This window comes from Bufo gargarizans, chromosome 8 (assembly GCF_014858855.1).
Source record: "Bufo gargarizans isolate SCDJY-AF-19 chromosome 8, ASM1485885v1, whole genome shotgun sequence".
Classification (NCBI taxonomy): domain Eukaryota; kingdom Metazoa; phylum Chordata; class Amphibia; order Anura; family Bufonidae; genus Bufo; species Bufo gargarizans.
The window spans coordinates 68945295-68957791 of NC_058087.1; the positions used below are offsets into that span (position 1 = coordinate 68945295).

Consider the following 12497-nt stretch of genomic DNA (forward strand, 5'->3'; position numbering starts at 1 on the left):
TACTGCTGCTTTTAGGTTGTTTGAACTATATGATACATCAGTGATTCCAGCAAACCTTGCTTGTTATTAGGGTGCAAGTGCTGTGTGATACAGCCATTTATGGGGTGTATTAATAGGAAATATACATACGTCCTATTAGCTGTTTTGCGGTGAATTGTGATTGTTATATTTTTTTGGGGGGTGTAGTAATAGGAAAAATAGTACTTTTTAATTGCCATTCTGTGGTGAAGATACATTGTACCTTCCTTTTTTGGGGTTTATTATTTTATTTTTAATTTCATTCTTTCATTATACAGTATGTCAGACAGACAGGTGACAGGCCCTTCAACAGGAACGGGCAGTGGCCAAAATGTTTCTGTCGCAGGCAGAAGTAGCAGCAGAAGAAGGGAGGGTGGCAGCAGGAGTCGCAGCGAGAGGCCTGAGCTCTCAGTGTCATCTAGCGGTCATGTCTTGACCAGCAACCCAGCGCTGTTTGAATGGTTGACTCAGTCTTTGACTTCGTGACATCAAACACCCCCAGCCAAGAGTCGGTGGTTTCCTCTAACACAACGCTTAGTTGGCATGGCCCTGGATCAGGCCCTGTGCCCCAACCTGTCCTGAATCTGCCTCTGTCATTTGCTGTTCCCTCAGTCCGAGAAGTATTATATGCCGTAGGCTCGTCTCCAGCTGGAGGACAGTCAGCAGCTACTGCCCAGCCAAGATCTGGAGGAGACATCCGCCACTTCCTCCGGTAGGCGGGCAAGTAGTAATGATGAGAGTCACGTGGGAGCTAGTGTTGCAAGTAGTTGGGCTCCTGGCCCTAAGACTGTTGAGGAGGACATTAGTGATGTGCAGACAGTAGCGGATGATGATGATGTAGCCGATCGCACTTGGAGCCACGTGAAGAAGGGGCTTCATCATTATCATTAGGAGAAGAGGGTGGCAGCTTGCACGTGAGGCAGCAAGGTAGTAGTGTGGCTGTGAGTCAGCAGGGTGGCAGCAGTGGGAAATTGGGGGCCAAACGTGCCCAGGGTAGATCACCCATTTCGCAGGAGCCTACCTGCCCGGAAAGTAGCGGTGCACGAGTTGACGAAAGCAGCGGTAGCAGGCAGACAGCTTGGAGTGTTGGGAAAATGCCATACTTGGCTGGCAATTAATTGTTAAGCCACCAGAGGAGGTAAACATGGCCATTTGCCAAATTTGTGGTCAGAAGGTGAAGCGTGGCCAGGGTGCCAATATTGGCACCACGTCCCTGCGTCAACACATGCAACATAACCATAAAGTGGCCTGGGAGAACTCTGGCTCCAATGTGGTGGTCCAGCATGCCACAGCAACCGCTACATCACCCAGAGGCACTCACCCAATTTAATGCAGTCAAGACTCCACCACCTCAGCTGAAGGGGGCTGTCTGTCCTTCCCATCATCTGCTAGTCCTGATGCTCCTGCTCCTCATCCTCCTACTCCTCATCAGTCATTCCGTCAGCAATCGATCACTGAAATAATTGCCAAGAGACAACAGTATGCGTGCACTCATCCAATGGCACAGAAGCTGAATGTGCTCCCGCAGTCCCTCCCTTTCCAAGTGGTGGACTCTGCCCCTTTCAGAGAACTCATGGCTTGTGCCGAGCTGAGATGGAGAGTCCCAAGCCATCATTTCTTTGCAAAAAACACATATGTAGAACAGAAGGTGGGCCAGTCCTTGAGCCTGTCGGTGTCTGCCAAAGTGCACGGCAGCGCCGACGTCTGGGGCTGCAACTACGATCAAGGGTAATATATGTCCTTTATGGCCCACTGGGTAAATGTGGTTCCTGACAAGCCACACCAGCAACTTGGCTAGGTGACACCATTTCTGCCTCCACAGTCTCATGACGTAGGTCTTGCAACAATGTACGCCTCTTCCTCCTCATCCTTCATCGTGTCCTCAGCCTACACTGCAGGGACAATTCACTGTGATCTTCCAGCATACCACATGTGCAGGGCACATTGTTGTCATGCTGTTCTGACTGCACCTAGTTTGCCTGGGCGAACGGTGTAAAACAGGGGAGGAACTGCTCCGCGTCCTTCATCAAGAGATCGAATCCTCGACAACTCAAATCAGATCCATGGTGACTGACAATGGGAAAAACATGGTGTCGGCACTGTGTCAAGGAGGGCTGAGCCATGCGCCCTGTATGGCATACGTGTACAATCTAGTTGTCAAGCATCCGAAAAATGGCTAGGAAACTTTGCATGCACTTCAGCCACTCATACACCGCCAAGCACACCTTCTTTGAGCTGCAGCAGCAGAACAGCATCCCCCAACATAGGCTAATATGCAATGTTTCCGCCTGTTGGAACTCCATCCTCCACATGTTGGACTAATTATATGAACAGAGAAAGGCCATAAACGATTTCTTGATTATACAGGCGGACAGAGCTACTTCCCTGTGTAACTTCGATGTTAGCTAGTGGCAGCTCATGCGTGACACCTGCCGTTTGCTCGGGCCCTTTGAGGAGGCCACTTTATTTGTCATTCACCAGGACTACGGGATGAACAACATCATTCCTGTCACGACCATGTTTATGGCCGTGACTCCTTGAGAGCCGCATACAGTTGCCTGCGGTTTGGTTTGTTGTGTCAACCGCAGCTGGGGGCAGTTTGCTGTCTGCCTCAGGTGCGGTTGCCGCGGACAACAGGTATGTGTGCGGTTGCCTTTGAGTTGTGTGTGTGTATGTATGCACTTTGAATATCTGCTGTGCACTCTGTGTTATGTTTGGTGTGCACTGTGACATTTTCCATTCACTGTAGCTGCCCGTGGCAACGTTTGGTGTATGTACATGTGGTGGCAGTGTCTCTGCCTTTTGGCCGGCCCCCAGGACACGTTTGCCACACATGTCATTGTCATTGGTAACAGCTGCAGTGAGTATCTGTGTGTATTTCCCTTTATGTGGTCTCACTACACTCCCTGGTGTTGGAAGGGTTAATTCCCTTCTGTGTGTGTGATCACTGGGTGTGTCTGTGTGGGTGTGACTACTTGGGCCTATAAAGCCTCAGTGTTATCTTCAGTCTGGGGGGTACTTCAGCCATGGCTAGCTGGAGTAGCCTCCTGTCTTATATCACCTGCCAGTGGGGGCCACCTTTGTGGTCATAGGTTTAAGTTTATGTTTGTGTGATGTTCAGTTTATGTTTTCCTTTATTATTCTGTGCAGCTATGGATCTGGGTTCCTGTGTGTGGATGTGTGTGTGCTGATTTCTATTTGTATTGTTGTGGACTTCAGCTTGCCTGCACACGGATGCAGTCAGCAAGGCTGTGGCAGGTGGCTGGAACTAGTGCAGCACCTGCCATATCCATAGGCCTGTTTCTGTTCCCCTTTTTCCTGCAGCTTGGCCAGTGAGACTCCTGTTCCTCCGTGTCTAGAAGGAACAGGTCGTCTTACCCTACTCCTAGTTCAGGGACCGGTCGGAGGGTGAGTAGGGATCCGAGGTTCCTGAGCATGGGCCCTACTACCTTCAAGGTCGGCCCATGCAGTTAGGAGTTAGGGATGGATTAGGGATGTATTAGGAGGTGACCTGCTCCCTAATTCTGTCGTCCTGGCCGAGCAGCCATTAACATCTTCTGGCATCGCACGGCTGAGGGTTTTCCCCATCCTCAGCCGTGACAATTCCATTGCTTCATATCCTGGAACAGATGCTGCTAAATCTGTCTGGCCATGGGACAGGAGACGTGGCGACTACATCTCTCGGTCACATAAGCCCTAGGGGGCTGAACTAGAGGAGGAGGAGGAGGATATTCAAGCACGAGCAATGCATAAAGAAATGGATAGTTTTTCTATACAGGTGAAAGGAGAGGAGGTGCAGGACCAGCTGGAGTTGCTACAAAGCGATGAGGAAGACAAGGCAAATGACCCAGACACACCATGGCAATATGCAGTGGAGATGGAGGCAGGGAGTCCCTCCAAGTCACTTGCGCAAATGGCTCGATGCATGCTCGTTTGCTTGCGTAGTGACAGCTGAATTGTCATTATTCGGCAAGGGGGATGACTACTGGCTCTCCACCATGTTAGACCCTTGCTACCGGTCCAAAATGGGGGCCTTTTTTACACCTGCTGAGAGGGAGGACAAACTGAACTACTATCGAGACATCCTATGTAGTCAGTTGGTCGTTGCCTATGTGCGCCATCACCCATCCTCACGCAGGTCTGAGAGGGAGGCCCTCTGCGCTCACATTCCGGGGGGGGGGGGGGCAGGAGCTGTACCAGCTCCATCAGCAGCAACTTAAGTCTAAAGTCGGTAATGATCAGTTTTCTTCACCCGCCTACTGAAGAAACTACTCATCAGCAGCAGATAGACATAGAGCAGAACCTGAACCAGCAGTTTGTGGCATACTTGGAGTGCACCCTGCAACCCCACATCGAAGATCCCCTGGACTACTGGGCAGCCAAACTTGATTTGTGGCCGCATCTTGCCGAGTTTGCCCTGGACAAGCTTTCCTGCTACTCGCCTGTCCACACAAAATGTCGAGAAACTGACCTTTGTGAAGATGGATCAGCCAGGATTTTCAAACACCAGTGCCTGATACATCAGACTAGATCATCCATGGTGTCACACCTAAAATTTTTCAAAAGAGATCTGTTTCTTCTGGCTACCTGCTTCAGCTACTATTCTGATGCTGCCACCCACCAGATGCCACACCTGCTGCCAGGTGCTCCTACTGCCACCCACCATCTTTAGCTGGTACTGGTATTGCCCCCCACCTCCCCACTCTGTCACTGGGCCACTCTGTTGTCTCCTCATGCTGCTGCTACTTCAACACTCTGTCACTGGGCCACTCTGTGGTAAACTCATGCTGCTGCCACCTCCCCACTCTGTCACTGGGCCACTTTGTGGTCTCCTCATGCTGCTACCACATCACCACTCTCTGGTCTCCTCATGCTGTTGCTACCTCAACACTCTGTGGCCACTCTGTGGACTTCTCATGCTGTTCCCACCCTCCCCACTCAATGACTGGGCCACTGTTTTGATTTTTTGGCCTGGTTGACATCATCATTTATTTGACCCTTCTTCTGATCTGTCAGAAGGAAGGGAAAATGAGACGCACAACGGATTGCATCAGAATTGGCTTATGATTTGCTAGCCAAAATCAGGAGTGGGTACAAAACACAGAAGACATGCAAATATTCCATTCATTTCTATTTTGGATCCACTCCTTTTTTGGGGGGGACTTTAGCAATACTGATGGATTACTGACCAAATTCTGACCGAAGGCGGATGCTCTACAAACAGGATCTGTTTTTTGGGGTTATTGTTCTGACAGATCAGAGGAAGGGCAAAATAATCAGTGAAAAAAATAGTCAGTCTAAACAAACTTACTGCTGACACCCTCTCAACTCTGGGTGGCTCTACTTGTATAAGCGTTGTATAGAACAGGTACTGTAGAAATCTATGCAGAATCAGCTGACAACGGTGTAAAGGGAGTGCGCTCTTTTACGCTATAGTAGGATTTTGGGCCTCTGCATGGTTCTTTATACCTGGAGCTAACATTAACCTGTAAGGCTCAGTTCACACTTGAGTTATTTGGTCAGTTTGGCCTCATAACTGCCCAAATAAGTGAAGTGTTCAGTGATTCTAAGAGCGACGCCTGTCATCTGCATGTCATACTGACTCTCAGTATTGTTTCTCTACCACAGCAGACTCCCTATGCATGTTTCTGCAAGGCACAGCATTCTACATCATTATACAGGCTCTCTGCAGCCAGGAAATTTTTTTATCATGATTTGCCACAAATAAATTCGGATTGAATCAAATCTTTTTGGAAAATTCGGCGAACCGACCGAATCAAATTTTTGAGAAATTCACTTATTTCTATTCCCTACTTGAGATTTGCCTTCATAGCATATATTTAATCTGTCTATTTGATGGTCTCTGCTAAACAATAGATTAATCAAACCTGGCCTTGATTTGTGCACTCTGTGTTGTCCTGTGGGTTGTCGCTGACGCATAAACTAATGGAAGCAGGTGCAAAACAAGGATCCCTGCAGTATGTTTGGGAATTGAACTGATTCCTTTATCAGGTACAAACACAATGATAATATGCAAACAAAGGGATAAAAAGGATATTCTAAAAGGAAAAAAGTGGCAGTAAAAACATTCAGAAGGTCAGAGGTCATAAGTAAGGGGTAGAAATACGTTACCATGTATATGTAGACAACACCTTTGGAAAGTCTTCAGACTTTTTCACTTTTTCTACGTTTTATGTTGTGACTAGTTTTGAGCAAGGCATTCGAAGCGGCATTCGGTCCAACGTTCAGGAAAACTTTAATTCACAACAAATCTGAATTTCCTCATGCTTCATGGTATCGTGCTTTGTAGTAATGAATACGTTTTTCCTAAAATGGTGGCTGCATGTGATACCAAATGAAAGTAAGAATCCTGGGAACGCATAATCAGCCAGGCAAACTGCAGATAGCCATCCCCTGTAATGTGACAGCGCTGTAACACCCTCATCCCACATGGTCTTCAGCATTGTCCTGTGAGCTGAGCATAGGAAGAGACGTGACAAGTGCTCATGCACTAGGGACAGTGTTGCTGAAAATGATTAATAGATGAATATTGGAGAGGGAGAGCACAGGACTTATTCTGCTTCAGTTTTTATATTTTTTTATTATTCCTACATTTACCTATTTCTACATCAGCTGTTAATGTAATTTAATACCAAAAAGATTAAACCCTTTATGATTCTGGTGCTAGCATGCCAACCAATACCATCCAGTCAGCACCCGCTAAGGGGGTGAGGAGGCGCTGGATGTTCCTGAGTGATGACATATTCTCATCGAAAGTAGATGATGTGGAAAAGGAGGAAAAGCAGATGGCAGAAGTAGAGCTCCCACCTTTAGGGCAGGAAAGCGCTGGGGTTGGAGAAGTGGGTATGCCAGAGCTGCTTAATATTCAGTATTTACTTTCAAATTTAATTCACCCCCCTTTGCCCATGTACATATTCAAATATAAACATTATAATTGGTTATTGCTGACTCCAAAAATGCTTAATCTATTATCCTATACTGTAAATAGCATAACAAAATAATGAAATGGCCAATTTTTTATCACTTCACCTCCCAAAAAAATGTAATTACAAATCCACAGTGGTATCAAGAAAAAATACAGATGGCTCCTCAAAAAAATAGATCCTTACAACACTCCATAGATTGAAATATAACAAAGTTATTGGTGCCAGAATATGGCGATGCAAAGAAATTGCTGAAAAACATGACTTTTTTTATTTCATATAACCTTTTTAAGTTACTTATATTGCCTATTTCAGCTATTCAACCAAGATGTTAGCTTGCCACAGACTGTCGATCAGTAAATGAAGTGGAAACTTGTGTTGCTTATTCATGCTGCATATTTCATGGTTGCTAATAAAGCTGTATTCTGTCTATATACAGTATGACAACTTAATATAGGAATCAGTAATACAAACCCACCGGGATGAATACATTTACACATCTGGCTTTTTATATGAGATTTGCCAGTGAGGTGGATTTTCAGTTTCATCTGTAGTGGCCAGTATAGGTTTACATAGTGGATTGGTTTCATCTCACCAAATAAATAATTTTGTGAAAAAGCAGATGATCTCACTTCTCCAGATCAGCTCATGCGACGTGAATAAAAATGTGAGGTTTTCTGTTTGTTGCTACAATTGCTTCAATGAAGAGGTTTGACAATCATGAAAATAAACACATTAAAAGTAATTGAAAAGAGGAATGACACAAGAAAAGCAAGATACGTGGAAAAATACTGTATAATTTTTGACATAATGTGTGTAATTTGTACGTAGCCGAGAAATAAGCGATGAAGAGCAATATGTCCTAAAAATCACAGAACATCTAATTCTGTAATGTTCTCGTTCACAATATCACAGCAAAACATGTCACTAATGAATAGATTTGCTGAGTTGCTGACCTATATTGTCTCCACAATCTTGTTGCTATTTGGAAGGGACATTAATAAAAATACATGTAACATACCTATGGAAAAGTCTGTGCAGATTTTGTCTGTATACTTTAAGACTTATGCAAATCTTGGTTCCTGTTTGGTTTGCCGGATGGTTTACATTTAGTCTCATTCTTCAATGTGTGGATATAGGGAAGTTTATAGAGTTTATGTAATACATGACTATATGTAGATAAATAGATAGATAGATAGATAGATAGATAGTGTAGGAAGGCGCAAGAGTCCTCCGTTGATAGAAGATATGTGTCACCGAAGTTTCTGGCTTCGGTGAAGTAAGCCAGTATTTTTAGGTGTCAGCGGCAGCTAATGCTGATTGACACTTTGCTATTTTAGTATGGCTGTATAGCTGATCGGGGACGGCTCTTACTGGGAGTAGCCAAAGTGACAGGTGGGTGACTACTCCCCATGTTCCAGGCCGGGTCTTGACTTGCCTATAAAAAAAAAACAGCCAGTAGTGTCAGCTGTGAGTGGATTACTCCTCTCTGACAGTGGAGCTCTGACAGTCTCTGTGTTGGGGCCTGGGACTTTGGGCCTGGATTAAGGCCTGCTACCTTGTTGGTGGGAAAGCAGGTGCATTCGGCTTTGTCCAAGGACTTCTTCTTTGCCGCATGGTGTGAACGAACACCAGAATCACAAGGTGTCTGTAGACTTTTTGTTTTGTCATTTACTTAATGTGTGAATAAACACTGAACTGTTTAATTCAAATATTTTGTTGTTGCCTCTATACTGCGAATCCCCACAATAGATAGATAAACATTGTCCATCTTGACCTTATTCTTGACTAGACGTTTGTCACGAGATGACCAGCTTTTCAAAGAAACATAATTTTGCAATATTGTGCCACAAGATGCCTATCCTATATGTTTCTAGGTGTGGCCATCCAGTGGTTGTGTTATGCATTGCAGTTTATATAAAAAAAAAAAAGAAAATATGGAGAGATAATAAACAATACATAGATATATATATAAAAGATAATAGGCAAATAAATATGAGATAAAGAGATAGATAGATTATTAGTTCTTATAGAGATATAAAATACATATGCTGATATAATAGACCAGTGGTGCCCAACCATTTTTCGTCTGAGGGCCGCACTAGACAAAATTTTGCGGGCTGGAACCAGGTAGCTTTGCCAGAAAGAAATGCAAACGCTGTGAGGGGGCAAGTGTGAGCATTACTACTGTGAAGAGGGCACATATCTGGCATAACTACTGTAAGGGGGCACATATCTGGGCATAACTACTGTGAGGGGGCACATATCAGGGTATAACTACTGTGAGGAGGGCACATATCAGGGCATAACTACTGTGAGGGGCACATATCTGGGCATAACTACTGTGAGGGGGCACACATCTGGGCATAACTACTGTGAGGGGGCATGTGTGAGCATTATGTCTGTGAAGAGGGCACATATCTGGGCATAACTACTGTGAGGGGGCATGTGTGAGCATTACTACTGTGAAGAGGGCACATATCTTGGCATTATTACTGTGAGGGGACATGTGATGTATACATGTGTGTAATGTATGTAGTGCAGTATGTGAAGATCCCATACTGCGCTGTCACCTTCTTTTGCAGGTCTACCTTGATGTCTGGTCTTTAGGCTTCAGTCAGATCCTCCACTGCCATGCTTGCGCCGTGTGCCCGACACCACCAGGAGCTGGCCCCTCCTCCTTTCATTTCCCGTCGGCTTCTCCTACAGCAGGGCTTTCTATCGCTCCAGTGCCCGCCCAATCTTACCAATCAGGGGCGTAGCTAGAAATGACTGGGCCCCATAGCAAACAAAATTATGGCCACCCCCCCTCCCGGATCTCCCACCCCACATACCTATCAGACCTCCCACCCCTTCCAGAGCTCCCACCCAAACGCCCCTCCAGGACCTCCCACCCCAACATCCTCACACCCCTCCCTAGATCCCCTTAAGTGTCATCTACAGATCCCCCCGTAAGTGTCATCAACATATCCCCCCTCAGTGTCATTCACAGATCTCATCCCCACCCAGAGCCGCTTCCTAGCTAATTTATTCACTGCACTTGCCTCTGTATAATTGAAGAGAAGCGCCGTAATCTCATAGAGGCGCACTGGCAGAGGCCAGGAAGACGGTGCATGCGCACTTCAATGCCTCTGCCAGGTCATGCCTTCTCTTCAATTTCACAGAGGCCAGTGCAGTGAATAAATTAGCTAGGAGGCGTTGCTGGGCGGGGAGATTGCAGGAACAGGCAGCATCGCTTTGCTGCCTGTGCCGTTCGCAGCTCGCCCTGCGCTGATAAATTCCTGTTACTGCGCGGGCCGCATGACACGGCTTTGGCCTGCGGGCCGTAGGTTGGGCATCACTGTTAAATAGACAAATAGATAGAAGATGGCCACATTTTCCCATATAATTTAACAAATCTTTTTAGGCTTGAGACTCATACTGTATTTTGAGGTGTCTGCTATAAATGAAATCTCTGGAATTGACATTTAAAGGGGTATTCTGCATATAGAGGATAGCTATCAGATCGGTGGGTGTCCTACCGCTGGGACCCCCACCGATCATGAGGACAGGGGCCTCGTACGCCCTGCAGGCCGCTCTATTCATTTCTATGGAAGATTGCAGAGTAAAACGCTCCACTATCTCTGGAACTCCCATAGAAATGAGTGGAGCGGCTGTGTGTTTATGCGACTGGCGCTCTGGTCATGTCAGAGGAGCAGCAGGGGGTACCATTGTCATGACCGGTGGGGTTCCCAGCGGTAGGACCCCTGCCGATTTGATAGTTATCCCCTAACTTGTGGATAGGGAATAACTTGTACCTAACAGAATACCTCTTTAAATCTCAAAGCAGCTGCACAGGGAAGATGGCTAACTCATAATTCTGTAAAACAATATACAATCAGGAAAAAATTAAAGCAGATTAGAACAAAATAATGTATTTCAGTAAAGATTTCAATTCCTTTTTCCAGTAGGACATAAATGTGTCATCCTTCCACAGGTTTATCATTGTAAGTTACAATATGATGCTCCGTATCCAACATTGTGAATCGGGCTTAGTCTTGTATGAGACATAGCTGGCAGTGCGCCAAAGGTTTATTATAGTGACATAATTGCAGTGATATCCTGCCTTATGCACTAGAGAATGTTTGAATAGCCCCTTCTTTTACAATGCTACCAAGGTGGTATATCTGGTTTCGCCTGGCTGTTCTCATTGAAATTCTGTTCAGTATGGTTTCTGATGGGAGATTATGTATTTATCACAGCAGTGAATACTGTATGCTAGCAATTCAAAAGTCCTCTCTATAATCTATATCAATGTGATACTTCCCATAGGCAGCAGAATGCTATCTAAATATCAAGCAGCTTAGGACCACTGAACTCCATTTGTATGCATGAGTCAATGTGCTGGTTATACGATTTGATTACATTTAGTGGAGAGCCATGTGTGAAAAAAAGACCTATGGGCTTCATATTTTTCTGCCAAAAAAGTCCATTCTTTGTAGTACAGCTCAAGAATAAATGTTAAATTATAAAAAGGTGAGCAGCCATACTAATTTGCTTTTCTTATTAATATGGAGAACACTGTAGTAAATATTACCCCATGGTATAGGTGCCCCACCTGCGGCCCCCCAGCTGTTGTAAAACTACAACTCCCACCATGCACTGCTGTATGCTGTAGGCTGTCCAGGCATTTTGGGAGTTATAGTTTTGCTACAGCTGGAGAGCCGCATGTTCGGCATCCCTGGTATAGGTGAATCGATTAAGGACATTCTCTGGGACGAGTACTGTTTTTGGATGTTACCAGGCTTTATGCATATTTTTATATTATGGACTTGAGGGGTCTTGGTTTCTGGTCTGAAACAGAATCACAACATGGAAAACTGGAAGCATTACAATATGTTCTTATTTCTATAAGTTTTGCTTTTTGAGAACCCATTGAAGGAGCCCCATTGTAATGTTTGCCAAGCATGATTTATTAACCAGAAGGTAGAGATAAGTCAGTGGCTGCTGTAGATTTCAATCTAGGCGCATGGACAGGCAGAGGATGCCTTTTATTCATAATTAGACCTGTGCCACGTCATAAATAAGGCCCAACCTCTGGCAGTATAGGCGGTAGCAAAGAATGGCATAGACTGTCGCTGTTTGAAAATTGACCCCTATTGTATCTGTGCACCTACAACATTGTCTGCAGCCTGGACACCACATCAGATTGGTTGTACCAAAAAATTTAAAGGCGATGACTCTTATCCCAATTGGCAGCCAACTAATCTGCTTACCCCTCACCCCTGAACCCATCAGATAAGCAGAAGGTGCTAATTGTTATTTTACAGCTGATGACACGTGGTTTCTGTAACATAGACATGGTACTCATTCCGTTTATATTTTTGTCAGTTATAGGTATGCAGTATTCCATCTAATATATAAAGCTGAGTGTATGTATGTGTGTTTATGTATGTCCGCTAAAAGAATCCGCACAGTCACATTTACAATCTTTTGGCACACAGGTACCTCAGGTGTCTGGGGAGGTTTTAGACCATGTCTCAGCTCTCTAGCACG

General features: G+C 45.2%; 1 protein-coding gene across 1 annotated transcript in view; it reads left to right on the forward strand.

Moving 5' to 3' along the window:
- The window catches only part of LOC122945020 (potassium voltage-gated channel subfamily H member 8-like), a 687640-nt gene that overhangs the window by 109617 nt on the left and 565526 nt on the right, over positions 1-12497 (forward strand). The gene's annotated exons all lie outside the window — the stretch shown is intronic.